This window comes from Schistocerca cancellata, chromosome 2, assembly GCF_023864275.1.
Source record: "Schistocerca cancellata isolate TAMUIC-IGC-003103 chromosome 2, iqSchCanc2.1, whole genome shotgun sequence".
Taxonomy (NCBI): Eukaryota; Metazoa; Arthropoda; class Insecta; order Orthoptera; family Acrididae; genus Schistocerca; species Schistocerca cancellata.
This window is the reverse complement of record NC_064627.1, coordinates 257,304,275-257,329,966: the sequence shown is the minus strand read 5'-3', so window position 1 is coordinate 257,329,966 and position 25,692 is coordinate 257,304,275. Positions and strand designations below refer to the sequence as shown.

The 25,692-nt window shown below is 45.9% G+C and overlaps 31 non-coding genes across 31 annotated transcripts; all 31 read right to left on the bottom strand.

Moving 5' to 3' along the window:
• Positions 1 to 477: 477 nt before the first annotated feature.
• Trnal-caa (transfer RNA leucine (anticodon CAA)) lies at positions 478 to 593 on the bottom strand. Its single transcript has 2 exons — positions 556 to 593; positions 478 to 523 (listed from the first exon to the last, which is right to left on the bottom strand). It is a non-coding gene; the product is annotated as a tRNA-Leu (tRNA).
• Positions 594 to 1,297: 704 nt separating this feature from the next.
• Trnal-caa (transfer RNA leucine (anticodon CAA)) lies at positions 1,298 to 1,413 on the bottom strand. Its single transcript has 2 exons — positions 1,376 to 1,413; positions 1,298 to 1,343 (listed from the first exon to the last, which is right to left on the bottom strand). It is a non-coding gene; the product is annotated as a tRNA-Leu (tRNA).
• A 704-nt stretch (positions 1,414 to 2,117) lies between these two features.
• Trnal-caa (transfer RNA leucine (anticodon CAA)) lies at positions 2,118 to 2,233 on the bottom strand. The gene is made up of 2 exons: positions 2,196 to 2,233; positions 2,118 to 2,163 (listed from the first exon to the last, which is right to left on the bottom strand). It is a non-coding gene; the product is annotated as a tRNA-Leu (tRNA).
• Positions 2,234 to 2,937: 704 nt separating this feature from the next.
• Trnal-caa (transfer RNA leucine (anticodon CAA)) lies at positions 2,938 to 3,053 on the bottom strand. Its single transcript has 2 exons — positions 3,016 to 3,053; positions 2,938 to 2,983 (listed from the first exon to the last, which is right to left on the bottom strand). It is a non-coding gene; the product is annotated as a tRNA-Leu (tRNA).
• Positions 3,054 to 3,757: 704 nt separating this feature from the next.
• Trnal-caa (transfer RNA leucine (anticodon CAA)) lies at positions 3,758 to 3,873 on the bottom strand. The gene is made up of 2 exons: positions 3,836 to 3,873; positions 3,758 to 3,803 (listed from the first exon to the last, which is right to left on the bottom strand). It is a non-coding gene; the product is annotated as a tRNA-Leu (tRNA).
• A 704-nt stretch (positions 3,874 to 4,577) lies between these two features.
• On the bottom strand, positions 4,578 to 4,693 carry Trnal-caa (transfer RNA leucine (anticodon CAA)). Its single transcript has 2 exons — positions 4,656 to 4,693; positions 4,578 to 4,623 (listed from the first exon to the last, which is right to left on the bottom strand). It is a non-coding gene; the product is annotated as a tRNA-Leu (tRNA).
• Positions 4,694 to 5,397: 704 nt separating this feature from the next.
• On the bottom strand, positions 5,398 to 5,513 carry Trnal-caa (transfer RNA leucine (anticodon CAA)). The gene is made up of 2 exons: positions 5,476 to 5,513; positions 5,398 to 5,443 (listed from the first exon to the last, which is right to left on the bottom strand). It is a non-coding gene; the product is annotated as a tRNA-Leu (tRNA).
• A 704-nt stretch (positions 5,514 to 6,217) lies between these two features.
• Positions 6,218 to 6,333, bottom strand: Trnal-caa (transfer RNA leucine (anticodon CAA)). Its single transcript has 2 exons — positions 6,296 to 6,333; positions 6,218 to 6,263 (listed from the first exon to the last, which is right to left on the bottom strand). It is a non-coding gene; the product is annotated as a tRNA-Leu (tRNA).
• Positions 6,334 to 7,037: 704 nt separating this feature from the next.
• On the bottom strand, positions 7,038 to 7,153 carry Trnal-caa (transfer RNA leucine (anticodon CAA)). The gene is made up of 2 exons: positions 7,116 to 7,153; positions 7,038 to 7,083 (listed from the first exon to the last, which is right to left on the bottom strand). It is a non-coding gene; the product is annotated as a tRNA-Leu (tRNA).
• A 704-nt stretch (positions 7,154 to 7,857) lies between these two features.
• On the bottom strand, positions 7,858 to 7,973 carry Trnal-caa (transfer RNA leucine (anticodon CAA)). Its single transcript has 2 exons — positions 7,936 to 7,973; positions 7,858 to 7,903 (listed from the first exon to the last, which is right to left on the bottom strand). It is a non-coding gene; the product is annotated as a tRNA-Leu (tRNA).
• Positions 7,974 to 8,677: 704 nt separating this feature from the next.
• Positions 8,678 to 8,793, bottom strand: Trnal-caa (transfer RNA leucine (anticodon CAA)). The gene is made up of 2 exons: positions 8,756 to 8,793; positions 8,678 to 8,723 (listed from the first exon to the last, which is right to left on the bottom strand). It is a non-coding gene; the product is annotated as a tRNA-Leu (tRNA).
• Positions 8,794 to 9,497: 704 nt separating this feature from the next.
• Trnal-caa (transfer RNA leucine (anticodon CAA)) lies at positions 9,498 to 9,613 on the bottom strand. The gene is made up of 2 exons: positions 9,576 to 9,613; positions 9,498 to 9,543 (listed from the first exon to the last, which is right to left on the bottom strand). It is a non-coding gene; the product is annotated as a tRNA-Leu (tRNA).
• A 704-nt stretch (positions 9,614 to 10,317) lies between these two features.
• On the bottom strand, positions 10,318 to 10,433 carry Trnal-caa (transfer RNA leucine (anticodon CAA)). The gene is made up of 2 exons: positions 10,396 to 10,433; positions 10,318 to 10,363 (listed from the first exon to the last, which is right to left on the bottom strand). It is a non-coding gene; the product is annotated as a tRNA-Leu (tRNA).
• Positions 10,434 to 11,137: 704 nt separating this feature from the next.
• On the bottom strand, positions 11,138 to 11,253 carry Trnal-caa (transfer RNA leucine (anticodon CAA)). Its single transcript has 2 exons — positions 11,216 to 11,253; positions 11,138 to 11,183 (listed from the first exon to the last, which is right to left on the bottom strand). It is a non-coding gene; the product is annotated as a tRNA-Leu (tRNA).
• A 704-nt stretch (positions 11,254 to 11,957) lies between these two features.
• Positions 11,958 to 12,073, bottom strand: Trnal-caa (transfer RNA leucine (anticodon CAA)). The gene is made up of 2 exons: positions 12,036 to 12,073; positions 11,958 to 12,003 (listed from the first exon to the last, which is right to left on the bottom strand). It is a non-coding gene; the product is annotated as a tRNA-Leu (tRNA).
• A 704-nt stretch (positions 12,074 to 12,777) lies between these two features.
• Positions 12,778 to 12,893, bottom strand: Trnal-caa (transfer RNA leucine (anticodon CAA)). Its single transcript has 2 exons — positions 12,856 to 12,893; positions 12,778 to 12,823 (listed from the first exon to the last, which is right to left on the bottom strand). It is a non-coding gene; the product is annotated as a tRNA-Leu (tRNA).
• Positions 12,894 to 13,597: 704 nt separating this feature from the next.
• On the bottom strand, positions 13,598 to 13,713 carry Trnam-cau (transfer RNA methionine (anticodon CAU)). The gene is made up of 2 exons: positions 13,676 to 13,713; positions 13,598 to 13,643 (listed from the first exon to the last, which is right to left on the bottom strand). It is a non-coding gene; the product is annotated as a tRNA-Met (tRNA).
• A 704-nt stretch (positions 13,714 to 14,417) lies between these two features.
• Positions 14,418 to 14,533, bottom strand: Trnal-caa (transfer RNA leucine (anticodon CAA)). Its single transcript has 2 exons — positions 14,496 to 14,533; positions 14,418 to 14,463 (listed from the first exon to the last, which is right to left on the bottom strand). It is a non-coding gene; the product is annotated as a tRNA-Leu (tRNA).
• A 704-nt stretch (positions 14,534 to 15,237) lies between these two features.
• On the bottom strand, positions 15,238 to 15,353 carry Trnal-caa (transfer RNA leucine (anticodon CAA)). Its single transcript has 2 exons — positions 15,316 to 15,353; positions 15,238 to 15,283 (listed from the first exon to the last, which is right to left on the bottom strand). It is a non-coding gene; the product is annotated as a tRNA-Leu (tRNA).
• Positions 15,354 to 16,057: 704 nt separating this feature from the next.
• Positions 16,058 to 16,173, bottom strand: Trnal-caa (transfer RNA leucine (anticodon CAA)). Its single transcript has 2 exons — positions 16,136 to 16,173; positions 16,058 to 16,103 (listed from the first exon to the last, which is right to left on the bottom strand). It is a non-coding gene; the product is annotated as a tRNA-Leu (tRNA).
• Positions 16,174 to 16,877: 704 nt separating this feature from the next.
• Positions 16,878 to 16,993, bottom strand: Trnal-caa (transfer RNA leucine (anticodon CAA)). Its single transcript has 2 exons — positions 16,956 to 16,993; positions 16,878 to 16,923 (listed from the first exon to the last, which is right to left on the bottom strand). It is a non-coding gene; the product is annotated as a tRNA-Leu (tRNA).
• A 704-nt stretch (positions 16,994 to 17,697) lies between these two features.
• Positions 17,698 to 17,813, bottom strand: Trnal-caa (transfer RNA leucine (anticodon CAA)). The gene is made up of 2 exons: positions 17,776 to 17,813; positions 17,698 to 17,743 (listed from the first exon to the last, which is right to left on the bottom strand). It is a non-coding gene; the product is annotated as a tRNA-Leu (tRNA).
• A 704-nt stretch (positions 17,814 to 18,517) lies between these two features.
• Positions 18,518 to 18,633, bottom strand: Trnal-caa (transfer RNA leucine (anticodon CAA)). Its single transcript has 2 exons — positions 18,596 to 18,633; positions 18,518 to 18,563 (listed from the first exon to the last, which is right to left on the bottom strand). It is a non-coding gene; the product is annotated as a tRNA-Leu (tRNA).
• A 704-nt stretch (positions 18,634 to 19,337) lies between these two features.
• Trnal-caa (transfer RNA leucine (anticodon CAA)) lies at positions 19,338 to 19,453 on the bottom strand. Its single transcript has 2 exons — positions 19,416 to 19,453; positions 19,338 to 19,383 (listed from the first exon to the last, which is right to left on the bottom strand). It is a non-coding gene; the product is annotated as a tRNA-Leu (tRNA).
• A 704-nt stretch (positions 19,454 to 20,157) lies between these two features.
• On the bottom strand, positions 20,158 to 20,273 carry Trnal-caa (transfer RNA leucine (anticodon CAA)). The gene is made up of 2 exons: positions 20,236 to 20,273; positions 20,158 to 20,203 (listed from the first exon to the last, which is right to left on the bottom strand). It is a non-coding gene; the product is annotated as a tRNA-Leu (tRNA).
• Positions 20,274 to 20,977: 704 nt separating this feature from the next.
• Trnal-caa (transfer RNA leucine (anticodon CAA)) lies at positions 20,978 to 21,093 on the bottom strand. Its single transcript has 2 exons — positions 21,056 to 21,093; positions 20,978 to 21,023 (listed from the first exon to the last, which is right to left on the bottom strand). It is a non-coding gene; the product is annotated as a tRNA-Leu (tRNA).
• Positions 21,094 to 21,797: 704 nt separating this feature from the next.
• Positions 21,798 to 21,913, bottom strand: Trnal-caa (transfer RNA leucine (anticodon CAA)). The gene is made up of 2 exons: positions 21,876 to 21,913; positions 21,798 to 21,843 (listed from the first exon to the last, which is right to left on the bottom strand). It is a non-coding gene; the product is annotated as a tRNA-Leu (tRNA).
• Positions 21,914 to 22,617: 704 nt separating this feature from the next.
• Positions 22,618 to 22,733, bottom strand: Trnal-caa (transfer RNA leucine (anticodon CAA)). The gene is made up of 2 exons: positions 22,696 to 22,733; positions 22,618 to 22,663 (listed from the first exon to the last, which is right to left on the bottom strand). It is a non-coding gene; the product is annotated as a tRNA-Leu (tRNA).
• Positions 22,734 to 23,437: 704 nt separating this feature from the next.
• Positions 23,438 to 23,553, bottom strand: Trnal-caa (transfer RNA leucine (anticodon CAA)). Its single transcript has 2 exons — positions 23,516 to 23,553; positions 23,438 to 23,483 (listed from the first exon to the last, which is right to left on the bottom strand). It is a non-coding gene; the product is annotated as a tRNA-Leu (tRNA).
• A 704-nt stretch (positions 23,554 to 24,257) lies between these two features.
• Trnal-caa (transfer RNA leucine (anticodon CAA)) lies at positions 24,258 to 24,373 on the bottom strand. The gene is made up of 2 exons: positions 24,336 to 24,373; positions 24,258 to 24,303 (listed from the first exon to the last, which is right to left on the bottom strand). It is a non-coding gene; the product is annotated as a tRNA-Leu (tRNA).
• Positions 24,374 to 25,077: 704 nt separating this feature from the next.
• Positions 25,078 to 25,193, bottom strand: Trnal-caa (transfer RNA leucine (anticodon CAA)). Its single transcript has 2 exons — positions 25,156 to 25,193; positions 25,078 to 25,123 (listed from the first exon to the last, which is right to left on the bottom strand). It is a non-coding gene; the product is annotated as a tRNA-Leu (tRNA).
• Positions 25,194 to 25,692: the final 499 nt, after the last annotated feature.

The window sequence follows — 25,692 nt, the reverse complement described above, 5'->3', positions numbered from 1 at the left end:
TCAGAGATTAGACAGAATGCAGAGGTCTATCTGTCGAGTAATATTTCAAGTTTTGGTCACGTTGTAATCTCCATACAGTAATATTTTGAGTATATGAATTTATTTCGAGTTCTGTGTATTTCATCAGCGACTGTTATTGTACAGATGATGTACTGGTCAGCCTGCACTGTTTCCTCACACTGTCGTTAGCACTCTGCATCTCCAGATAAGAGTCGTTTCCATACCACAAGTGTCCCTTTTGACGTGTTTGCGGCTCTTTGGCGCGGAAGTAACCTCACGAGGGGAACGTCGTATTTACAACCAACACTCTCTGTTTGTAGCTCACACTACCGAAGAAACAGTTTGGTGCCGTAGGTGCGCTTGTGTTTGATGCAAATTTTTGATTTCACTTAGGAGAACACGGCCAGTATCGTGCTGTTGCACTTTACAAAGGATCTCAATGCTACGCAGGGTGCTCTAGAGAAGCGACAAAATCTGTGTCAGGAGTGGGATTCGAACCCACGCCCTCATTCGAGGACCAGAAGGCTCTAGCTGCTACTGCAGCCAAGGTTTTTCCTTGAGTCTGGCGCCTTAGACCGCTCGGCCATCCTGACACTTGATTTGATGCTCCTCGTTTGTTCTATTAGAGGACTTACAGTTGATGTAGTTGTCGCATCCACGTTGCCACAGTACGCAGGCATGATTTCTGCACCCGTTAGACGTGCGCCAGGCGCAGCCGCACAAATATAGCGCAGAATGTACCACCAAAAGAGTTTCTCAAATCCGTATAATCACAGCAATCAATACCTTTTGTTCGAAACTAAGTCGTCTGTTAAAGACGTCAGAGATTAGACAGAATGCGGAGGTATATCTGTCGAGTAATATTTCAAGTTTTGGTCACGTTGTAATCTCCATACAGTAATATTTTGAGTATATGAATTTATTTCGAGTTCTGTGTATTTCATCAGCGACTGTTATTGTACAGATGATGTACTGGTCAGCCTGCACTGTTTCCTCACACTGTCGTTAGCACTCTGCATCTCCAGATAAGAGTCGTTTCCATACCACAAGTGTCCCTTTTGACGTGTTTGCGGCTCTTTGGCGCGGAAGTAACCTCACGAGGGGAACGTCGTATTTACAACCAACACTCTCTGTTTGTAGCTCACACTACCGAAGAAACAGTTTGGTGCCGTAGGTGCGCTTGTGTTTGATGCAAATTTTTGATTTCACTTAGGAGAACACGGCCAGTATCGTGCTGTTGCACTTTACAAAGGATCTCAATGCTACGCAGGGTGCTCTAGAGAAGCGACAAAATCTGTGTCAGGAGTGGGATTCGAACCCACGCCCTCATTCGAGGACCAGAAGGCTCTAGCTGCTACTGCAGCCAAGGTTTTTCCTTGAGTCTGGCGCCTTAGACCGCTCGGCCATCCTGACACTTGATTTGATGCTCCTCGTTTGTTCTATTAGAGGACTTACAGTTGATGTAGTTGTCGCATCCACGTTGCCACAGTACGCAGGCATGATTTCTGCACCCGTTAGACGTGCGCCAGGCGCAGCCGCACAAATATAGCGCAGAATGTACCACCAAAAGAGTTTCTCAAATCCGTATAATCACAGCAATCAATACCTTTTGTTCGAAACTAAGTCGTCTGTTAAAGACGTCAGAGATTAGACAGAATGCAGAGGTCTATCTGTCGAGTAATATTTCAAGTTTTGGTCACGTTGTAATCTCCATACAGTAATATTTTGAGTATATGAATTTATTTCGAGTTCTGTGTATTTCATCAGCGACTGTTATTGTACAGATGATGTACTGGTCAGCCTGCACTGTTTCCTCACACTGTCGTTAGCACTCTGCATCTCCAGATAAGAGTCGTTTCCATACCACAAGTGTCCCTTTTGACGTGTTTGCGGCTCTTTGGCGCGGAAGTAACCTCACGAGGGGAACGTTGTATTTACAACCAACACTCTCTGTTTGTAGCTCACACTACCGAAGAAACAGTTTGGTGCCGTAGGTGCGCTTGTGTTTGATGCAAATTTTTGATTTCACTTAGGAGAACACGGCCAGTATCGTGCTGTTGCACTTTACAAAGGATCTCAATGCTACGCAGGGTGCTCTAGAGAAGCGACAAAATCTGTGTCAGGAGTGGGATTCGAACCCACGCCCTCATTCGAGGACCAGAAGGCTCTAGCTGCTACTGCAGCCAAGGTTTTTCCTTGAGTCTGGCGCCTTAGACCGCTCGGCCATCCTGACACTTGATTTGATGCTCCTCGTTTGTTCTATTAGAGGACTTACAGTTGATGTAGTTGTCGCATCCACGTTGCCACAGTACGCAGGCATGATTTCTGCACCCGTTAGACGTGCGCCAGGCGCAGCCGCACAAATATAGCGCAGAATGTACCACCAAAAGAGTTTCTCAAATCCGTATAATCACAGCAATCAATACCTTTTGTTCGAAACTAAGTCGTCTGTTAAAGACGTCAGAGATTAGACAGAATGCGGAGGTCTATCTGTCGAGTAATATTTCAAGTTTTGGTCACGTTGTAATCTCCATACAGTAATATTTTGAGTATATGAATTTATTTCGAGTTCTGTGTATTTCATCAGCGACTGTTATTGTACAGATGATGTACTGGTCAGCCTGCACTGTTTCCTCACACTGTCGTTAGCACTCTGCATCTCCAGATAAGAGTCGTTTCCATACCACAAGTGTCCCTTTTGACGTGTTTGCGGCTCTTTGGCGCGGAAGTAACCTCACGAGGGGAACGTCGTATTTACAACCAACACTCTCTGTTTGTAGCTCACACTACCGAAGAAACAGTTTGGTGCCGTAGGTGCGCTTGTGTTTGATGCAAATTTTTGATTTCACTTAGGAGAACACGGCCAGTATCGTGCTGTTGCACTTTACAAAGGATCTCAATGCTACGCAGGGTGCTCTAGAGAAGCGACAAAATCTGTGTCAGGAGTGGGATTCGAACCCACGCCCTCATTCGAGGACCAGAAGGCTCTAGCTGCTACTGCAGCCAAGGTTTTTCCTTGAGTCTGGCGCCTTAGACCGCTCGGCCATCCTGACACTTGATTTGATGCTCCTCGTTTGTTCTATTAGAGGACTTACAGTTGATGTAGTTGTCGCATCCACGTTGCCACAGTACGCAGGCATGATTTCTGCACCCGTTAGACGTGCGCCAGGCGCAGCCGCACAAATATAGCGCAGAATGTACCACCAAAAGAGTTTCTCAAATCCGTATAATCACAGCAATCAATACCTTTTGTTCGAAACTAAGTCGTCTGTTAAAGACGTCAGAGATTAGACAGAATGCAGAGGTCTATCTGTCGAGTAATATTTCAAGTTTTGGTCACGTTGTAATCTCCATACAGTAATATTTTGAGTATATGAATTTATTTCGAGTTCTGTGTATTTCATCAGCGACTGTTATTGTACAGATGATGTACTGGTCAGCCTGCACTGTTTCCTCACACTGTCGTTAGCACTCTGCATCTCCAGATAAGAGTCGTTTCCATACCACAAGTGTCCCTTTTGACGTGTTTGCGGCTCTTTGGCGCGGAAGTAACCTCACGAGGGGAACGTCGTATTTACAACCAACACTCTCTGTTTGTAGCTCACACTACCGAAGAAACAGTTTGGTGCCGTAGGTGCGCTTGTGTTTGATGCAAATTTTTGATTTCACTTAGGAGAACACGGCCAGTATCGTGCTGTTGCACTTTACAAAGGATCTCAATGCTACGCAGGGTGCTCTAGAGAAGCGACAAAATCTGTGTCAGGAGTGGGATTCGAACCCACGCCCTCATTCGAGGACCAGAAGGCTCTAGCTGCTACTGCAGCCAAGGTTTTTCCTTGAGTCTGGCGCCTTAGACCGCTCGGCCATCCTGACACTTGATTTGATGCTCCTCGTTTGTTCTATTAGAGGACTTACAGTTGATGTAGTTGTCGCATCCACGTTGCCACAGTACGCAGGCATGATTTCTGCACCCGTTAGACGTGCGCCAGGCGCAGCCGCACAAATATAGCGCAGAATGTACCACCAAAAGAGTTTCTCAAATCCGTATAATCACAGCAATCAATACCTTTTGTTCGAAACTAAGTCGTCTGTTAAAGACGTCAGAGATTAGACAGAATGCGGAGGTATATCTGTCGAGTAATATTTCAAGTTTTGGTCACGTTGTAATCTCCATACAGTAATATTTTGAGTATATGAATTTATTTCGAGTTCTGTGTATTTCATCAGCGACTGTTATTGTACAGATCATGTACTGGTCAGCCTGCACTGTTTCCTCACACTGTCGTTAGCACTCTGCATCTCCAGATAAGAGTCGTTTCCATACCACAAGTGTCCCTTTTGACGTGTTTGCGGCTCTTTGGCGCGGAAGTAACCTCACGAGGGGAACGTCGTATTTACAACCAACACTCTCTGTTTGTAGCTCACACTACCGAAGAAACAGTTTGGTGCCGTAGGTGCGCTTGTGTTTGATGCAAATTTTTGATTTCACTTAGGAGAACACGGCCAGTATCGTGCTGTTGCACTTTACAAAGGATCTCAATGCTACGCAGGGTGCTCTAGAGAAGCGACAAAATCTGTGTCAGGAGTGGGATTCGAACCCACGCCCTCATTCGAGGACCAGAAGGCTCTAGCTGCTACTGCAGCCAAGGTTTTTCCTTGAGTCTGGCGCCTTAGACCGCTCGGCCATCCTGACACTTGATTTGATGCTCCTCGTTTGTTCTATTAGAGGACTTACAGTTGATGTAGTTGTCGCATCCACGTTGCCACAGTACGCAGGCATGATTTCTGCACCCGTTAGACGTGCGCCAGGCGCAGCCGCACAAATATAGCGCAGAATGTACCACCAAAAGAGTTTCTCAAATCCGTATAATCACAGCAATCAATACCTTTTGTTCGAAACTAAGTCGTCTGTTAAAGACGTCAGAGATTAGACAGAATGCGGAGGTCTATCTGTCGAGTAATATTTCAAGTTTTGGTCACGTTGTAATCTCCATACAGTAATATTTTGAGTATATGAATTTATTTCGAGTTCTGTGTATTTCATCAGCGACTGTTATTGTACAGATGATGTACTGGTCAGCCTGCACTGTTTCCTCACACTGTCGTTAGCACTCTGCATCTCCAGATAAGAGTCGTTTCCATACCACAAGTGTCCCTTTTGACGTGTTTGCGGCTCTTTGGCGCGGAAGTAACCTCACGAGGGGAACGTCGTATTTACAACCAACACTCTCTGTTTGTAGCTCACACTACCGAAGAAACAGTTTGGTGCCGTAGGTGCGCTTGTGTTTGATGCAAATTTTTGATTTCACTTAGGAGAACACGGCCAGTATCGTGCTGTTGCACTTTACAAAGGATCTCAATGCTACGCAGGGTGCTCTAGAGAAGCGACAAAATCTGTGTCAGGAGTGGGATTCGAACCCACGCCCTCATTCGAGGACCAGAAGGCTCTAGCTGCTACTGCAGCCAAGGTTTTTCCTTGAGTCTGGCGCCTTAGACCGCTCGGCCATCCTGACACTTGATTTGATGCTCCTCGTTTGTTCTATTAGAGGACTTACAGTTGATGTAGTTGTCGCATCCACGTTGCCACAGTACGCAGGCATGATTTCTGCACCCGTTAGACGTGCGCCAGGCGCAGCCGCACAAATATAGCGCAGAATGTACCACCAAAAGAGTTTCTCAAATCCGTATAATCACAGCAATCAATACCTTTTGTTCGAAACTAAGTCGTCTGTTAAAGACGTCAGAGATTAGACAGAATGCAGAGGTCTATCTGTCGAGTAATATTTCAAGTTTTGGTCACGTTGTAATCTCCATACAGTAATATTTTGAGTATATGAATTTATTTCGAGTTCTGTGTATTTCATCAGCGACTGTTATTGTACAGATGATGTACTGGTCAGCCTGCACTGTTTCCTCACACTGTCGTTAGCACTCTGCATCTCCAGATAAGAGTCGTTTCCATACCACAAGTGTCCCTTTTGACGTGTTTGCGGCTCTTTGGCGCGGAAGTAACCTCACGAGGGGAACGTCGTATTTACAACCAACACTCTCTGTTTGTAGCTCACACTACCGAAGAAACAGTTTGGTGCCGTAGGTGCGCTTGTGTTTGATGCAAATTTTTGATTTCACTTAGGAGAACACGGCCAGTATCGTGCTGTTGCACTTTACAAAGGATCTCAATGCTACGCAGGGTGCTCTAGAGAAGCGACAAAATCTGTGTCAGGAGTGGGATTCGAACCCACGCCCTCATTCGAGGACCAGAAGGCTCTAGCTGCTACTGCAGCCAAGGTTTTTCCTTGAGTCTGGCGCCTTAGACCGCTCGGCCATCCTGACACTTGATTTGATGCTCCTCGTTTGTTCTATTAGAGGACTTACAGTTGATGTAGTTGTCGCATCCACGTTGCCACAGTACGCAGGCATGATTTCTGCACCCGTTAGACGTGCGCCAGGCGCAGCCGCACAAATATAGCGCAGAATGTACCACCAAAAGAGTTTCTCAAATCCGTATAATCACAGCAATCAATACCTTTTGTTCGAAACTAAGTCGTCTGTTAAAGACGTCAGAGATTAGACAGAATGCAGAGGTCTATCTGTCGAGTAATATTTCAAGTTTTGGTCACGTTGTAATCTCCATACAGTAATATTTTGAGTATATGAATTTATTTCGAGTTCTGTGTATTTCATCAGCGACTGTTATTGTACAGATGATGTACTGGTCAGCCTGCACTGTTTCCTCACACTGTCGTTAGCACTCTGCATCTCCAGATAAGAGTCGTTTCCATACCACAAGTGTCCCTTTTGACGTGTTTGCGGCTCTTTGGCGCGGAAGTAACCTCACGAGGGGAACGTCGTATTTACAACCAACACTCTCTGTTTGTAGCTCACACTACCGAAGAAACAGTTTGGTGCCGTAGGTGCGCTTGTGTTTGATGCAAATTTTTGATTTCACTTAGGAGAACACGGCCAGTATCGTGCTGTTGCACTTTACAAAGGATCTCAATGCTACGCAGGGTGCTCTAGAGAAGCGACAAAATCTGTGTCAGGAGTGGGATTCGAACCCACACCCTCATTCGAGGACCAGAAGGCTCTAGCTGCTACTGCAGCCAAGGTTTTTCCTTGAGTCTGGCGCCTTAGACCGCTCGGCCATCCTGACACTTGATTTGATGCTCCTCGTTTGTTCTATTAGAGGACTTACAGTTGATGTAGTTGTCGCATCCACGTTGCCACAGTACGCAGGCATGATTTCTGCACCCGTTAGACGTGCGCCAGGCGCAGCCGCACAAATATAGCGCAGAATGTACCACCAAAAGAGTTTCTCAAATCCGTATAATCACAGCAATCAATACCTTTTGTTCGAAACTAAGTCGTCTGTTAAAGACGTCAGAGATTAGACAGAATGCAGAGGTCTATCTGTCGAGTAATATTTCAAGTTTTGGTCACGTTGTAATCTCCATACAGTAATATTTTGAGTATATGAATTTATTTCGAGTTCTGTGTATTTCATCAGCGACTGTTATTGTACAGATGATGTACTGGTCAGCCTGCACTGTTTCCTCACACTGTCGTTAGCACTCTGCATCTCCAGATAAGAGTCGTTTCCATACCACAAGTGTCCCTTTTGACGTGTTTGCGGCTCTTTGGCGCGGAAGTAACCTCACGAGGGGAACGTCGTATTTACAACCAACACTCTCTGTTTGTAGCTCACACTACCGAAGAAACAGTTTGGTGCCGTAGGTGCGCTTGTGTTTGATGCAAATTTTTGATTTCACTTAGGAGAACACGGCCAGTATCGTGCTGTTGCACTTTACAAAGGATCTCAATGCTACGCAGGGTGCTCTAGAGAAGCGACAAAATCTGTGTCAGGAGTGGGATTCGAACCCACGCCCTCATTCGAGGACCAGAAGGCTCTAGCTGCTACTGCAGCCAAGGTTTTTCCTTGAGTCTGGCGCCTTAGACCGCTCGGCCATCCTGACACTTGATTTGATGCTCCTCGTTTGTTCTATTAGAGGACTTACAGTTGATGTAGTTGTCGCATCCACGTTGCCACAGTACGCAGGCATGATTTCTGCACCCGTTAGACGTGCGCCAGGCGCAGCCGCACAAATATAGCGCAGAATGTACCACCAAAAGAGTTTCTCAAATCCGTATAATCACAGCAATCAATACCTTTTGTTCGAAACTAAGTCGTCTGTTAAAGACGTCAGAGATTAGACAGAATGCAGAGGTCTATCTGTCGAGTAATATTTCAAGTTTTGGTCACGTTGTAATCTCCATACAGTAATATTTTGAGTATATGAATTTATTTCGAGTTCTGTGTATTTCATCAGCGACTGTTATTGTACAGATGATGTACTGGTCAGCCTGCACTGTTTCCTCACACTGTCGTTAGCACTCTGCATCTCCAGATAAGAGTCGTTTCCATACCACAAGTGTCCCTTTTGACGTGTTTGCGGCTCTTTGGCGCGGAAGTAACCTCACGAGGGGAACGTCGTATTTACAACCAACACTCTCTGTTTGTAGCTCACACTACCGAAGAAACAGTTTGGTGCCGTAGGTGCGCTTGTGTTTGATGCAAATTTTTGATTTCACTTAGGAGAACACGGCCAGTATCGTGCTGTTGCACTTTACAAAGGATCTCAATGCTACGCAGGGTGCTCTAGAGAAGCGACAAAATCTGTGTCAGGAGTGGGATTCGAACCCACGCCCTCACTCGAGGACCAGAAGGCTCTAGCTGCTACTGCAGCCAAGGTTTTTCCTTGAGTCTGGCGCCTTAGACCGCTCGGCCATCCTGACACTTGATTTGATGCTCCTCGTTTGTTCTATTAGAGGACTTACAGTTGATGTAGTTGTCGCATCCACGTTGCCACAGTACGCAGGCATGATTTCTGCACCCGTTAGACGTGCGCCAGGCGCAGCCGCACAAATATAGCGCAGAATGTACCACCAAAAGAGTTTCTCAAATCCGTATAATCACAGCAATCAATACCTTTTGTTCGAAACTAAGTCGTCTGTTAAAGACGTCAGAGATTAGACAGAATGCGGAGGTCTATCTGTCGAGTAATATTTCAAGTTTTGGTCACGTTGTAATCTCCATACAGTAATATTTTGAGTATATGAATTTATTTCGAGTTCTGTGTATTTCATCAGCGACTGTTATTGTACAGATGATGTACTGGTCAGCCTGCACTGTTTCCTCACACTGTCGTTAGCACTCTGCATCTCCAGATAAGAGTCGTTTCCATACCACAAGTGTCCCTTTTGACGTGTTTGCGGCTCTTTGGCGCGGAAGTAACCTCACGAGGGGAACGTCGTATTTACAACCAACACTCTCTGTTTGTAGCTCACACTACCGAAGAAACAGTTTGGTGCCGTAGGTGCGCTTGTGTTTGATGCAAATTTTTGATTTCACTTAGGAGAACACGGCCAGTATCGTGCTGTTGCACTTTACAAAGGATCTCAATGCTACGCAGGGTGCTCTAGAGAAGCGACAAAATCTGTGTCAGGAGTGGGATTCGAACCCACGCCCTCATTCGAGGACCAGAAGGCTCTAGCTGCTACTGCAGCCAAGGTTTTTCCTTGAGTCTGGCGCCTTAGACCGCTCGGCCATCCTGACACTTGATTTGATGCTCCTCGTTTGTTCTATTAGAGGACTTACAGTTGATGTAGTTGTCGCATCCACGTTGCCACAGTACGCAGGCATGATTTCTGCACCCGTTAGACGTGCGCCAGGCGCAGCCGCACAAATATAGCGCAGAATGTACCACCAAAAGAGTTTCTCAAATCCGTATAATCACAGCAATCAATACCTTTTGTTCGAAACTAAGTCGTCTGTTAAAGACGTCAGAGATTAGACAGAATGCAGAGGTCTATCTGTCGCGTAATATTTCAAGTTTTGGTCACGTTGTAATCTCCATACAGTAATATTTTGAGTATATGAATTTATTTCGAGTTCTGTGTATTTCATCAGCGACTGTTATTGTACAGATGATGTACTGGTCAGCCTGCACTGTTTCCTCACACTGTCGTTAGCACTCTGCATCTCCAGATAAGAGTCGTTTCCATACCACAAGTGTCCCTTTTGACGTGTTTGCGGCTCTTTGGCGCGGAAGTAACCTCACGAGGGGAACGTCGTATTTACAACCAACACTCTCTGTTTGTAGCTCACACTACCGAAGAAACAGTTTGGTGCCGTAGGTGCGCTTGTGTTTGATGCAAATTTTTGATTTCACTTAGGAGAACACGGCCAGTATCGTGCTGTTGCACTTTACAAAGGATCTCAATGCTACGCAGGGTGCTCTAGAGAAGCGACAAAATCTGTGTCAGGAGTGGGATTCGAACCCACGCCCTCATTCGAGGACCAGAAGGCTCTAGCTGCTACTGCAGCCAAGGTTTTTCCTTGAGTCTGGCGCCTTAGACCGCTCGGCCATCCTGACACTTGATTTGATGCTCCTCGTTTGTTCTATTAGAGGACTTACAGTTGATGTAGTTGTCGCATCCACGTTGCCACAGTACGCAGGCATGATTTCTGCACCCGTTAGACGTGCGCCAGGCGCAGCCGCACAAATATAGCGCAGAATGTACCACCAAAAGAGTTTCTCAAATCCGTATAATCACAGCAATCAATACCTTTTGTTCGAAACTAAGTCGTCTGTTAAAGACGTCAGAGATTAGACAGAATGCGGAGGTCTATCTGTCGAGTAATATTTCAAGTTTTGGTCACGTTGTAATCTCCATACAGTAATATTTTGAGTATATGAATTTATTTCGAGTTCTGTGTATTTCATCAGCGACTGTTATTGTACAGATGATGTACTGGTCAGCCTGCACTGTTTCCTCACACTGTCGTTAGCACTCTGCATCTCCAGATAAGAGTCGTTTCCATACCACAAGTGTCCCTTTTGACGTGTTTGCGGCTCTTTGGCGCGGAAGTAACCTCACGAGGGGAACGTCGTATTTACAACCAACACTCTCTGTTTGCAGCTCACACTACCGAAGAAACAGTTTGGTGCCGTAGGTGCGCTTGTGTTTGATGCAAATTTTTGATTTCACTTAGGAGAACACGGCCAGTATCGTGCTGTTGCACTTTACAAAGGATCTCAATGCTACGCAGGGTGCTCTAGAGAAGCGACAAAATCTGTGTCAGGAGTGGGATTCGAACCCACGCCCTCATTCGAGGACCAGAAGGCTCTAGCTGCTACTGCAGCCAAGGTTTTTCCTTGAGTCTGGCGCCTTAGACCGCTCGGCCATCCTGACACTTGATTTGATGCTCTTCGTTTGTTCTATTAGAGGACTTACAGTTGATGTAGTTGTCGCATCCACGTTGCCACAGTACGCAGGCATGATTTCTGCACCCGTTAGACGTGCGCCAGGCGCAGCCGCACAAATATAGCGCAGAATGTACCACCAAAAGAGTTTCTCAAATCCGTATAATCACAGCAATCAATACCTTTTGTTCGAATCTAAGTCGTCTGTTAAAGACGTCAGAGATTAGACAGAATGCGGAGGTCTATCTGTCGAGTAATATTTCAAGTTTTGGTCACGTTGTAATCTCCATACAGTAATATTTTGAGTATATGAATTTATTTCGAGTTCTGTGTATTTCATCAGCGACTGTTATTGTACAGATGATGTACTGGTCAGCCTGCACTGTTTCCTCACACTGTCGTTAGCACTCTGCATCTCCAGATAAGAGTCGTTTCCATACCACAAGTGTCCCTTTTGACGTGTTTGCGGCTCTTTGGCGCGGAAGTAACCTCACGAGGGGAACGTCGTATTTACAACCAACACTCTCTGTTTGTAGCTCACACTACCGAAGAAACAGTTTGGTGCCGTAGGTGCGCTTGTGTTTGATGCAAATTTTTGATTTCACTTAGGAGAACACGGCCAGTATCGTGCTGTTGCACTTTACAAAGGATCTCAATGCTACGCAGGGTGCTCTAGAGAAGCGACAAAATCTGTGTCAGGAGTGGGATTCGAACCCACGCCCTCATTCGAGGACCAGAAGGCTCTAGCTGCTACTGCAGCCAAGGTTTTTCCTTGAGTCTGGCGCCTTAGACCGCTCGGCCATCCTGACACTTGATTTGATGCTCCTCGTTTGTTCTATTAGAGGACTTACAGTTGATGTAGTTGTCGCATCCACGTTGCCACAGTACGCAGGCATGATTTCTGCACCCGTTAGACGTGCGCCAGGCGCAGCCGCACAAATATAGCGCAGAATGTACCACCAAAAGAGTTTCTCAAATCCGTATAATCACAGCAATCAATACCTTTTGTTCGAAACTAAGTCGTCTGTTAAAGACGTCAGAGATTAGACAGAATGCAGAGGTCTATCTGTCGAGTAATATTTCAAGTTTTGGTCACGTTGTAATCTCCATACAGTAATATTTTGAGTATATGAATTTATTTCGAGTTCTGTGTATTTCATCAGCGACTGTTATTGTACAGATGATGTACTGGTCAGCCTGCACTGTTTCCTCACACTGTCGTTAGCACTCTGCATCTCCAGATAAGAGTCGTTTCCATACCACAAGTGTCCCTTTTGACGTGTTTGCGGCTCTTTGGCGCGGAAGTAACCTCACGAGGGGAACGTCGTATTTACAACCAACACTCTCTGTTTGTAGCTCACACTACCGAAGAAACAGTTTGGTGCCGTAGGTGCGCTTGTGTTTGATGCAAATTTTTGATTTCACTTAGGAGAACACGGCCAGTATCGTGCTGTTGCACTTTACAAAGGATCTCAATGCTACGCAGGGTGCTCTAGAGAAGCGACAAAATCTGTGTCAGGAGTGGGATTCGAACCCACGCCCTCATTCGAGGACCAGAAGGCTCTAGCTGCTACTGCAGCCAAGGTTTTTCCTTGAGTCTGGCGCCTTAGACCGCTCGGCCATCCTGACACTTGATTTGATGCTCCTCGTTTGTTCTATTAGAGGACTTACAGTTGATGTAGTTGTCGCATCCACGTTGCCACAGTACGCAGGCATGATTTCTGCACCCGTTAGACGTGCGCCAGGCGCAGCCGCACAAATATAGCGCAGAATGTACCACCAAAAGAGTTTCTCAAATCCGTATAATCACAGCAATCAATACCTTTTGTTCGAAACTAAGTCGTCTGTTAAAGACGTCAGAGATTAGACAGAATGCGGAGGTCTATCTGTCGAGTAATATTTCAAGTTTTGGTCACGTTGTAATCTCCATACAGTAATATTTTGAGTATATGAATTTATTTCGAGTTCTGTGTATTTCATCAGCGACTGTTATTGTACAGATGATGTACTGGTCAGCCTGCACTGTTTCCTCACACTGTCGTTAGCACTCTGCATCTCCAGATAAGAGTCGTTTCCATACCACAAGTGTCCCTTTTGACGTGTTTGCGGCTCTTTGGCGCGGAAGTAACCTCACGAGGGGAACGTCGTATTTACAACCAACACTCTCTGTTTGTAGCTCACACTACCGAAGAAACAGTTTGGTGCCGTAGGTGCGCTTGTGTTTGATGCAAATTTTTGATTTCACTTAGGAGAACACGGCCAGTATCGTGCTGTTGCACTTTACAAAGGATCTCAATGCTACGCAGGGTGCTCTAGAGAAGCGACAAAATCTGTGTCAGGAGTGGGATTCGAACCCACGCCCTCATTCGAGGACCAGAAGGCTCTAGCTGCTACTGCAGCCAAGGTTTTTCCATGAGTCTGGCGCCCTAGACCGCTCGGCCATCCTGACACTTGATTTGATGCTCCTCGTTTGTTCTATTAGAGGACTTACAGTTGATGTAGTTGTCGCATCCACGTTGCCACAGTACGCAGGCATGATTTCTGCACCCGTTAGACGTGCGCCAGGCGCAGCAGCACAAATATAGCGCAGAATGTACCACCAAAAGAGTTTCTCAAATCCGTATAATCACAGCAATCAATACCTTTTGTTCGAAACTAAGTCGTCTGTTAAAGACGTCAGAGATTAGACAGAATGCAGAGGTCTATCTGTCGAGTAATATTTCAAGTTTTGGTCACGTTGTAATCTCCATACAGTAATATTTTGAGTATATGAATTTATTTCGAGTTCTGTGTATTTCATCAGCGACTGTTATTGTACAGATGATCTACTGGTCAGCCTGCACTGTTTCCTCACACTGTCGTTAGCACTCTGCATCTCCAGATAAGAGTCGTTTCCATACCACAAGTGTCCCTTTTGACGTGTTTGCGGCTCTTTGGCGCGGAAGTAACCTCACGAGGGGAACGTCGTATTTACAACCAACACTCTCTGTTTGTAGCTCACACTACCGAAGAAACAGTTTGGTGCCGTAGGTGCGCTTGTGTTTGATGCAAATTTTTGATTTCACTTAGGAGAACACGGCCAGTATCGTGCTGTTGCACTTTACAAAGGATCTCAATGCTACGCAGGGTGCTCTAGAGAAGCGACAAAATCTGTGTCAGGAGTGGGATTCGAACCCACGCCCTCATTCGAGGACCAGAAGGCTCTAGCTGCTACTGCAGCCAAGGTTTTTCCTTGAGTCTGGCGCCTTAGACCGCTCGGCCATCCTGACACTTGATTTGATGCTCCTCGTTTGTTCTATTAGAGGACTTACAGTTGATGTAGTTGTCGCATCCACGTTGCCACAGTACGCAGGCATGATTTCTGCACCCGTTAGACGTGCGCCAGGCGCAGCCGCACAAATATAGCGCAGAATGTACCACCAAAAGAGTTTCTCAAATCCGTATAATCACAGCAATCAATACCTTTTGTTCGAAACTAAGTCGTCTGTTAAAGACGTCAGAGATTAGACAGAATGCGGAGGTCTATCTGTCGAGTAATATTTCAAGTTTTGGTCACGTTGTAATCTCCATACAGTAATATTTTGAGTATATGAATTTATTTCGAGTTCTGTGTATTTCATCAGCGACTGTTATTGTACAGATGATGTACTGGTCAGCCTGCACTGTTTCCTCACACTGTCGTTAGCACTCTGCATCTCCAGATAAGAGTCGTTTCCATACCACAAGTGTCCCTTTTGACGTGTTTGCGGCTCTTTGGCGCGGAAGTAACCTCACGAGGGGAACGTCGTATTTACAACCAACACTCTCTGTTTGTAGCTCACACTACCGAAGAAACAGTTTGGTGCCGTAGGTGCGCTTGTGTTTGATGCAAATTTTTGATTTCACTTAGGAGAACACGGCCAGTATCGTGCTGTTGCACTTTACAAAGGATCTCAATGCTACGCAGGGTGCTCTAGAGAAGCGACAAAATCTGTGTCAGGAGTGGGATTCGAACCCACGCCCTCATTCGAGGACCAGAAGGCTCTAGCTGCTACTGCAGCCAAGGTTTTTCCTTGAGTCTGGCGCCTTAGACCGCTCGGCCATCCTGACACTTGATTTGATGCTCCTCGTTTGTTCTATTAGAGGACTTACAGTTGATGTAGTTGTCGCATCCACGTTGCCACAGTACGCAGGCATGATTTCTGCACCCGTTAGACGTGCGCCAGGCGCAGCCGCACAAATATAGCGCAGAATGTACCACCAAAAGAGTTTCTCAAATCCGTATAATCACAGCAATCAATACCTTTTGTTCGAAACTAAGTCGTCTGTTAAAGACGTCAGAGATTAGACAGAATGCGGAGGTCTATCTGTCGAGTAATATTTCAAGTTTTGGTCACGTTGTAATCTCCATACAGTAATATTTTGAGAATATGAATTTATTTCGAGTTCTGTGTATTTCATCAGCGACTGTTATTGTACAGATGATGTACTGGTCAGCCTGCACTGTTTCCTCACACTGTCGTTAGCACTCTGCATCTCCAGATAAGAGTCGTTTCCATACCACAAGTGTCCCTTTTGACGTGTTTGCGGCTCTTTGGCGCGGAAGTAACCTCACGAGGGGAACGTCGTATTTACAACCAACACTCTCTGTTTGTAGCTCACACTACCGAAGAAACAGTTTGGTGCCGTAGGTGCGCTTGTGTTTGATGCAAATTTTTGATTTCACTTAGGAGAACACGGCCAGTATCGTGCTGTTGCACTTTACAAAGGATCTCAATGCTACGCAGGGTGCTCTAGAGAAGCGACAAAATCTGTGTCAGGAGTGGCATTCGAACCCACGCCCTCATTCGAGGACCAGAAGGCTCTAGCTGCTACTGCAGCCAAGGTTTTTCCTTGAGTCTGGCGCCTTAGACCGCTCGGCCATCCTGACACTTGATTTGATGCTCCTCGTTTGTTCTATTAGAGGACTTACAGTTGATGTAGTTGTCGCATCCACGTTGCCACAGTACGCAGGCATGATTTCTGCACCCGTTAGACGTGCGCCAGGCGCAGCCGCACAAATATAGCGCAGAATGTACCACCAAAAGAGTTTCTCAAATCCGTATAATCACAGCAATCAATACCTTTTGTTCGAAACTAAGTCGTCTGTTAAAGACGTCAGAGATTAGACAGAATGCAGAGGTCTATCTGTCGAGTAATATTTCAAGTTTTGGTCACGTTGTAATCTCCATACAGTAATATTTTGAGTATATGAATTTATTTCGAGTTCTGTGTATTTCATCAGCGACTGTTATTGTACAGATGATGTACTGGTCAGCCTGCACTGTTTCCTCACACTGTCGTTAGCACTCTGCATCTCCAGATAAGAGTCGTTTCCATACCACAAGTGTCCCTTTTGACGTGTTTGCGGCTCTTTGGCGCGGAAGTAACCTCACGAGGGGAACGTCGTATTTACAACCAACACTCTCTGTTTGTAGCTCACACTACCGAAGAAACAGTTTGGTGCCGTAGGTGCGCTTGTGTTTGATGCAAATTTTTGATTTCACTTAGGAGAACACGGCCAGTATCGTGCTGTTGCACTTTACAAAGGATCTCAATGCTACGCAGGGTGCTCTAGAGAAGCGACAAAATCTGTGTCAGGAGTGGGATTCGAACCCACGCCCTCATTCGAGGACCAGAAGGCTCTAGCTGCTACTGCAGCCAAGGTTTTTCCTTGAGTCTGGCGCCCTAGACCGCTCGGCCATCCTGACACTTGATTTGATGCTCCTCGTTTGTTCTATTAGAGGACTTACAGTTGATGTAGTTGTCGCATCCACGTTGCCACAGTACGCAGGCATGATTTCTGCACCCGTTAGACGTGCGCCAGGCGCAGCCGCACAAATATAGCGCAGAATGTACCACCAAAAGAGTTTCTCAAATCCGTATAATCACAGCAATCAATACCTTTTGTTCGAAACTAAGTCGTCTGTTAAAGACGTCAGAGATTAGACAGAATGCAGAGGTCTATCTGTCGAGTAATATTTCAAGTTTTGGTCACGTTGTAATCTCCATACAGTAATATTTTGAGTATATGAATTTATTTCGAGTTCTGTGTATTTCATCAGCGACTGTTATTGTACAGATGATGTACTGGTCAGCCTGCACTGTTTCCTCACACTGTCGTTAGCACTCTGCATCTCCAGATAAGAGTCGTTTCCATACCACAAGTGTCCCTTTTGACGTGTTTGCGGCTCTTTGGCGCGGAAGTAACCTCACGAGGGGAACGTCGTATTTACAACCAACACTCTCTGTTTGTAGCTCACACTACCGAAGAAACAGTTTGGTGCCGTAGGTGCGCTTGTGTTTGATGCAAATTTTTGATTTCACTTAGGAGAACACGGCCAGTATCGTGCTGTTGCACTTTACAAAGGATCTCAATGCTACGCAGGGTGCTCTAGAGAAGCGACAAAATCTGTGTCAGGAGTGGGATTCGAACCCACGCCCTCATTCGAGGACCAGAAGGCTCTAGCTGCTACTGCAGCCAAGGTTTTTCCTTGAGTCTGGCGCCTTAGACCGCTCGGCCATCCTGACACTTGATTTGATGCTCCTCGTTTGTTCTATTAGAGGACTTACAGTTGATGTAGTTGTCGCATCCACGTTGCCACAGTACGCAGGCATGATTTCTGCACCCGTTAGACGTGCGCCAGGCGCAGCCGCACAAATATAGCGCAGAATGTACCACCAAAAGAGTTTCTCAAATCCGTATAATCACAGCAATCAATACCTTTTGTTCGAAACTAAGTCGTCTGTTAAAGACGTCAGAGATTAGACAGAATGCAGAGGTCTATCTGTCGAGTAATATTTCAAGTTTTGGTCACGTTGTAATCTCCATACAGTAATATTTTGAGTATATGAATTTATTTCGAGTTCTGTGTATTTCATCAGCGACTGTTATTGTACAGATGATGTACTGGTCAGCCTGCACTGTTTCCTCACACTGTCGTTAGCACTCTGCATCTCCAGATAAGAGTCGTTTCCATACCACAAGTGTCCCTTTTGACGTGTTTGCGGCTCTTTGGCGCGGAAGTAACCTCACGAGGGGAACGTCGTATTTACAACCAACACTCTCTGTTTGTAGCTCACACTACCGAAGAAACAGTTTGGTGCCGTAGGTGCGCTTGTGTTTGATGCAAATTTTTGATTTCACTTAGGAGAACACGGCCAGTATCGTGCTGTTGCACTTTACAAAGGATCTCAATGCTACGCAGGGTGCTCTAGAGAAGCGACAAAATCTGTGTCAGGAGTGGGATTCGAACCCACGCCCTCATTCGAGGACCAGAAGGCTCTAGCTGCTACTGCAGCCAAGGTTTTTCCTTGAGTCTGGCGCCTTAGACCGCTCGGCCATCCTGACACTTGATTTGATGCTCCTCGTTTGTTCTATTAGAGGACTTACAGTTGATGTAGTTGTCGCATCCACGTTGCCACAGTACGCAGGCATGATTTCTGCACCCGTTAGACGTGCGCCAGGCGCAGCCGCACAAATATAGCGCAGAATGTACCACCAAAAGAGTTTCTCAAATCCGTATAATCACAGCAATCAATACCTTTTGTTCGAAACTAAGTCGTCTGTTAAAGACGTCAGAGATTAGACAGAATGCGGAGGTCTATCTGTCGAGTAATATTTCAAGTTTTGGTCACGTTGTAATCTCCATACAGTAATATTTTGAGTATATGAATTTATTTCGAGTTCTGTGTATTTCATCAGCGACTGTTATTGTACAGATGATGTACTGGTCAGCCTGCACTGTTTCCTCACACTGTCGTTAGCACTCTGCATCTCCAGATAAGAGTCGTTTCCATACCACAAGTGTCCCTTTTGACGTGTTTGCGGCTCTTTGGCGCGGAAGTAACCTCACGAGGGGAACGTCGTATTTACAACCAACACTCTCTGTTTGAAGCTCACACTACCGAAGAAACAGTTTGGTGCCGTAGGTGCGCTTGTGTTTGATGCAAATTTTTGATTTCACTTAGGAGAACACGGCCAGTATCGTGCTGTTGCACTTTACAAAGGATCTCAATGCTACGCAGGGTGCTCTAGAGAAGCGACAAAATCTGTGTCAGGAGTGGGATTCGAACCCACGCCCTCATTCGAGGACCAGAAGGCTCTAGCTGCTACTGCAGCCAAGGTTTTTCCTTGAGTCTGGCGCCTTAGAGCGCTCGGCCATCCTGACACTTGATTTGATGCTCCTCGTTTGTTCTATTAGAGGACTTACAGTTGATGTAGTTGTCGCATCCACGTTGCCACAGTACGCAGGCATGATTTCTGCACCCGTTAGACGTGCGCCAGGCGCAGCCGCACAAATATAGCGCAGAATGTACCACCAAAAGAGTTTCTCAAATCCGTATAATCACAGCAATCAATACCTTTTGTTCGAAACTAAGTCGTCTGTTAAAGACGTCAGAGATTAGACAGAATGCGGAGGTCTATCTGTCGAGTAATATTTCAAGTTTTGGTCACGTTGTAATCTCCATACAGTAATATTTTGAGTATATGAATTTATTTCGAGTTCTGTGTATTTCATCAGCGACTGTTATTGTACAGATGATGTACTGGTCAGCCTGCACTGTTTCCTCACACTGTCGTTAGCACTCTGCATCTCCAGATAAGAGTCGTTTCCATACCACAAGTGTCCCTTTTGACGTGTTTGCGGCTCTTTGGCGCGGAAGTAACCTCACGAGGGGAACGTCGTATTTACAACCAACACTCTCTGTTTGTAGCTCACACTACCGAAGAAACAGTTTGGTGCCGTAGGTGCGCTTGTGTTTGATGCAAATTTTTGATTTCACTTGGGAGAACACGGCCAGTATCGTGCTGTTGCACTTTACAAAGGATCTCAATGCTACGCAGGGTGCTCTAGAGAAGCGACAAAATCTGTGTCAGGAGTGGGATTCGAACCCACGCCCTCATTCGAGGACCAGAAGGCTCTAGCTGCTACTGCAGCCAAGGTTTTTCCTTGAGTCTGGCGCCTTAGACCGCTCGGCCATCCTGACACTTGATTTGATGCTCCTCGTTTGTTCTATTAGAGGACTTACAGTTGATGTAGTTGTCGCATCCACGTTGCCACAGTACGCAGGCATGATTTCTGCACCCGTTAGACGTGCGCCAGGCGCAGCCGCACAAATATAGCGCAGAATGTACCACCAAAAGAGTTTCTCAAATCCGTATAATCACAGCAATCAATACCTTTTGTTCGAAACTAAGTCGTCTGTTAAAGACGTCAGAGATTAGACAGAATGCGGAGGTCTATCTGTCGAGTAATATTTCAAGTTTTGGTCACGTTGTAATCTCCATACAGTAATATTTTGAGTATATGAATTTATTTCGAGTTCTGTGTATTTCATCAGCGACTGTTATTGTACAGATGATGTACTGGTCAGCCTGCACTGTTTCCTCACACTGTCGTTAGCACTCTGCATCTCCAGATAAGAGTCGTTTCCATACCACAAGTGTCCCTTTTGACGTGTTTGCGGCTCTTTGGCGCGGAAGTAACCTCACGAGGGGAACGTCGTATTTACAACCAACACTCTCTGTTTGTAGCTCACACTACCGAAGAAACAGTTTGGTGCCGTAGGTGCGCTTGTGTTTGATGCAAATTTTTGATTTCACTTAGGAGAACACGGCCAGTATCGTGCTGTTGCACTTTACAAAGGATCTCAATGCTACGCAGGGTGCTCTAGAGAAGCGACAAAATCTGTGTCAGGAGTGGGATTCGAACCCACGCCCTCATTCGAGGACCAGAAGGCTCTAGCTGCTACTGCAGCCAAGGTTTTTCCTTGAGTCTGGCGCCTTAGACCGCTCGGCCATCCTGACACTTGATTTGATGCTCCTCGTTTGTTCTATTAGAGGACTTACAGTTGATGTAGTTGTCGCATCCACGTTGCCACAGTACGCAGGCATGATTTCTGCACCCGTTAGACGTGCGCCAGGCGCAGCCGCACAAATATAGCGCAGAATGTACCACCAAAAGAGTTTCTCAAATCCGTATAATCACAGCAATCAATACCTTTTGTTCGAAACTAAGTCGTCTGTTAAAGACGTCAGAGATTAGACAGAATGCGGAGGTCTATCTGTCGAGTAATATTTCAAGTTTTGGTCACGTTGTAATCTCCATACAGTAATATTTTGAGTATATGAATTTATTTCGAGTTCTGTGTATTTCATCAGCGACTGTTATTGTACAGATGATGTACTGGTCAGCCTGCACTGTTTCCTCACACTGTCGTTAGCACTCTGCATCTCCAGATAAGAGTCGTTTCCATACCACAAGTGTCCCTTTTGACGTGTTTGCGGCTCTTTGGCGCGGAAGTAACCTCACGAGGGGAACGTCGTATTTACAACCAACACTCTCTGTTTGTAGCTCACACTACCGAAGAAACAGTTTGGTGCCGTAGGTGCGCTTGTGTTTGATGCAAATTTTTGATTTCACTTAGGAGAACACGGCCAGTATCGTGCTGTTGCACTTTACAAAGGATCTCAATGCTACGCAGGGTGCTCTAGAGAAGCGACAAAATCTGTGTCAGGAGTGGGATTCGAACCCACGCCCTCATTCGAGGACCAGGAGGCTCTAGCTGCTACTGCAGCCAAGGTTTTTCCTTGAGTCTGGCGCCTTAGACCGCTCGGCCATCCTGACACTTGATTTGATGCTCCTCGTTTGTTCTATTAGAGGACTTACAGTTGATGTAGTTGTCGCATCCACGTTGCCACAGTACGCAGGCATGATTTCTGCACCCGTTAGACGTGCGCCAGGCGCAGCCGCACAAATATAGCGCAGAATGTACCACCAAAAGAGTTTCTCAAATCCGTATAATCACAGCAATCAATACCTTTTGTTCGAAACTAAGTCGTCTGTTAAAGACGTCAGAGATTAGACAGAATGCGGAGGTCTATCTGTCGAGTAATATTTCAAGTTTTGGTCACGTTGTAATCTCCATACAGTAATATTTTGAGTATATGAATTTATTTCGAGTTCTGTGTATTTCATCAGCGACTGTTATTGTACAGATGATGTACTGGTCAGCCTGCACTGTTTCCTCACACTGTCGTTAGCACTCTGCATCTCCAGATAAGAGTCGTTTCCATACCACAAGTGTCCCTTTTGACGTGTTTGCGGCTCTTTGGCGCGGAAGTAACCTCACGAGGGGAACGTCGTATTTACAACCAACACTCTCTGTTTGTAGCTCACACTACCGAAGAAACAGTTTGGTGCCGTAGGTGCGCTTGTGTTTGATGCAAATTTTTGATTTCACTTAGGAGAACACGGCCAGTATCGTGCTGTTGCACTTTACAAAGGATCTCAATGCTACGCAGGGTGCTCTAGAGAAGCGACAAAATCTGTGTCAGGAGTGGGATTCGAACCCACGCCCTCATTCGAGGACCAGGAGGCTCTAGCTGCTACTGCAGCCAAGGTTTTTCCTTGAGTCTGGCGCCTTAGACCGCTCGGCCATCCTGACACTTGATTTGATGCTCCTCGTTTGTTCTATTAGAGGACTTACAGTTGATGTAGTTGTCGCATCCACGTTGCCACAGTACGCAGGCATGATTTCTGCACCCGTTAGACGTGCGCCAGGCGCAGCCGCACAAATATAGCGCAGAATGTACCACCAAAAGAGTTTCTCAAATCCGTATAATCACAGCAATCAATACCTTTTGTTCGAAACTAAGTCGTCTGTTAAAGACGTCAGAGATTAGACAGAATGCGGAGGTCTATCTGTCGAGTAATATTTCAAGTTTTGGTCACGTTGTAATCTCCATACAGTAATATTTTGAGTATATGAATTTATTTCGAGTTCTGTGTATTTCATCAGCGACTGTTATTGTACAGATGATGTACTGGTCAGCCTGCACTGTTTCCTCACACTGTCGTTAGCACTCTGCATCTCCAGATAAGAGTCGTTTCCATACCACAAGTGTCCCTTTTGACGTGTTTGCGGCTCTTTGGCGCGGAAGTAACCTCACGAGGGGAACGTCGTATTTACAACCAACACTCTCTGTTTGTAGCTCACACTACCGAAGAAACAGTTTGGTGCCGTAGGTGCGCTTGTGTTTGATGCAAATTTTTGATTTCACTTAGGAGAACACGGCCAGTATCGTGCTGTTGCACTTTACAAAGGATCTCAATGCTACGCAGGGTGCTCTAGAGAAGCGACAAAATCTGTGTCAGGAGTGGGATTCGAACCCACGCCCTCATTCGAGGACCAGAAGGCTCTAGCTGCTACTGCAGCCAAGGTTTTTCCTTGAGTCTGGCGCCTTAGACCGCTCGGCCATCCTGACACTTGATTTGATGCTCCTCGTTTGTTCTATTAGAGGACTTACAGTTGATGTAGTTGTCGCATCCACGTTGCCACAGTACGCAGGCATGATTTCTGCACCCGTTAGACGTGCGCCAGGCGCAGCCGCACAAATATAGCGCAGAATGTACCACCAAAAGAGTTTCTCAAATCCGTATAATCACAGCAATCAATACCTTTTGTTCGAAACTAAGTCGTCTGTTAAAGACGTCAGAGATTAGACAGAATGCGGAGGTCTATCTGTCGAGTAATATTTCAAGTTTTGGTCACGTTGTAATCTCCATACAGTAATATTTTGAGTATATGAATTTATTTCGAGTTCTGTGTATTTCATCAGCGACTGTTATTGTACAGATGATGTACTGGTCAGCCTGCACTGTTTCCTCACACTGTCGTTAGCACTCTGCATCTCCAGATAAGAGTCGTTTCCATACCACAAGTGTCCCTTTTGACGTGTTTGCGGCTCTTTGGCGCGGAAGTAACCTCACGAGGGGAACGTCGTATTTACAACCAACACTCTCTGTTTGTAGCTCACACTACCGAAGAAACAGTTTGGTGCCGTAGGTGCGCTTGTGTTTGATGCAAATTTTTGATTTCACTTAGGAGAACACGGCCAGTATCGTGCTGTTGCACTTTACAAAGGATCTCAATGCTACGCAGGGTGCTCTAGAGAAGCGACAAAATCTGTGTCAGGAGTGGGATTCGAACCCACGCCCTCATTCGAGGACCAGAAGGCTCTAGCTGCTACTGCAGCCAAGGTTTTTCCTTGAGTCTGGCGCCTTAGACCGCTCGGCCATCCTGACACTTGATTTGATGCTCCTCGTTTGTTCTATTAGAGGACTTACAGTTGATGTAGTTGTCGCATCCACGTTGCCACAGTACGCAGGCATGATTTCTGCACCCGTTAGACGTGCGCCAGGCGCAGCCGCACAAATATAGCGCAGAATGTACCACCAAAAGAGTTTCTCAAATCCGTATAATCACAGCAATCAATACCTTTTGTTCGAAACTAAGTCGTCTGTTAAAGACGTCAGAGATTAGACAGAATGCGGAGGTCTATCTGTCGAGTAATATTTCAAGTTTTGGTCACGTTGTAATCTCCATACAGTAATATTTTGAGTATATGAATTTATTTCGGGTTCTGTGTATTTCATCAGCGACTGTTATTGTACAGATGATGTACTGGTCAGCCTGCACTGTTTCCTCACACTGTCGTTAGCACTCTGCATCTCCAGATAAGAGTCGTTTCCATACCACAAGTGTCCCTTTTGACGTGTTTGCGGCTCTTTGGCGCGGAAGTAACCTCACGAGGGGAACGTCGTATTTACAACCAACACTCTCTGTTTGTAGCTCACACTACCGAAGAAACAGTTTGGTGCCGTAGGTGCGCTTGTGTTTGATGCAAATTTTTGATTTCACTTAGGAGAACACGGCCAGTATCGTGCTGTTGCACTTTACAAAGGATCTCAATGCTACGCAGGGTGCTCTAGAGAAGCGACAAAATCTGTGTCAGGAGTGGGATTCGAACCCACGCCCTCATTCGAGGACCAGAAGGCTCTAGCTGCTACTGCAGCCAAGGTTTTTCCTTGAGTCTGGCGCCTTAGACCGCTCGGCCATCCTGACACTTGATTTGATGCTCCTCGTTTGTTCTATTAGAGGACTTACAGTTGATGTAGTTGTCGCATCCACGTTGCCACAGTACGCAGGCATGATTTCTGCACCCGTTAGACGTGCGCCAGGCGCAGCCGCACAAATATAGCGCAGAATGTACCACCAAAAGAGTTTCTCAAATCCGTATAATCACAGCAATCAATACCTTTTGTTCGAAACTAAGTCGTCTGTTAAAGACGTCAGAGATTAGACAGAATGCGGAGGTCTATCTGTCGAGTAATATTTCAAGTTTTGGTCACGTTGTAATCTCCATACAGTAATATTTTGAGTATATGAATTTATTTCGGGTTCTGTGTATTTCATCAGCGACTGTTATTGTACAGATGATGTACTGGTCAGCCTGCACTGTTTCCTCACACTGTCGTTAGCACTCTGCATCTCCAGATAAGAGTCGTTTCCATACCACAAGTGTCCCTTTTGACGTGTTTGCGGCTCTTTGGCGCGGAAGTAA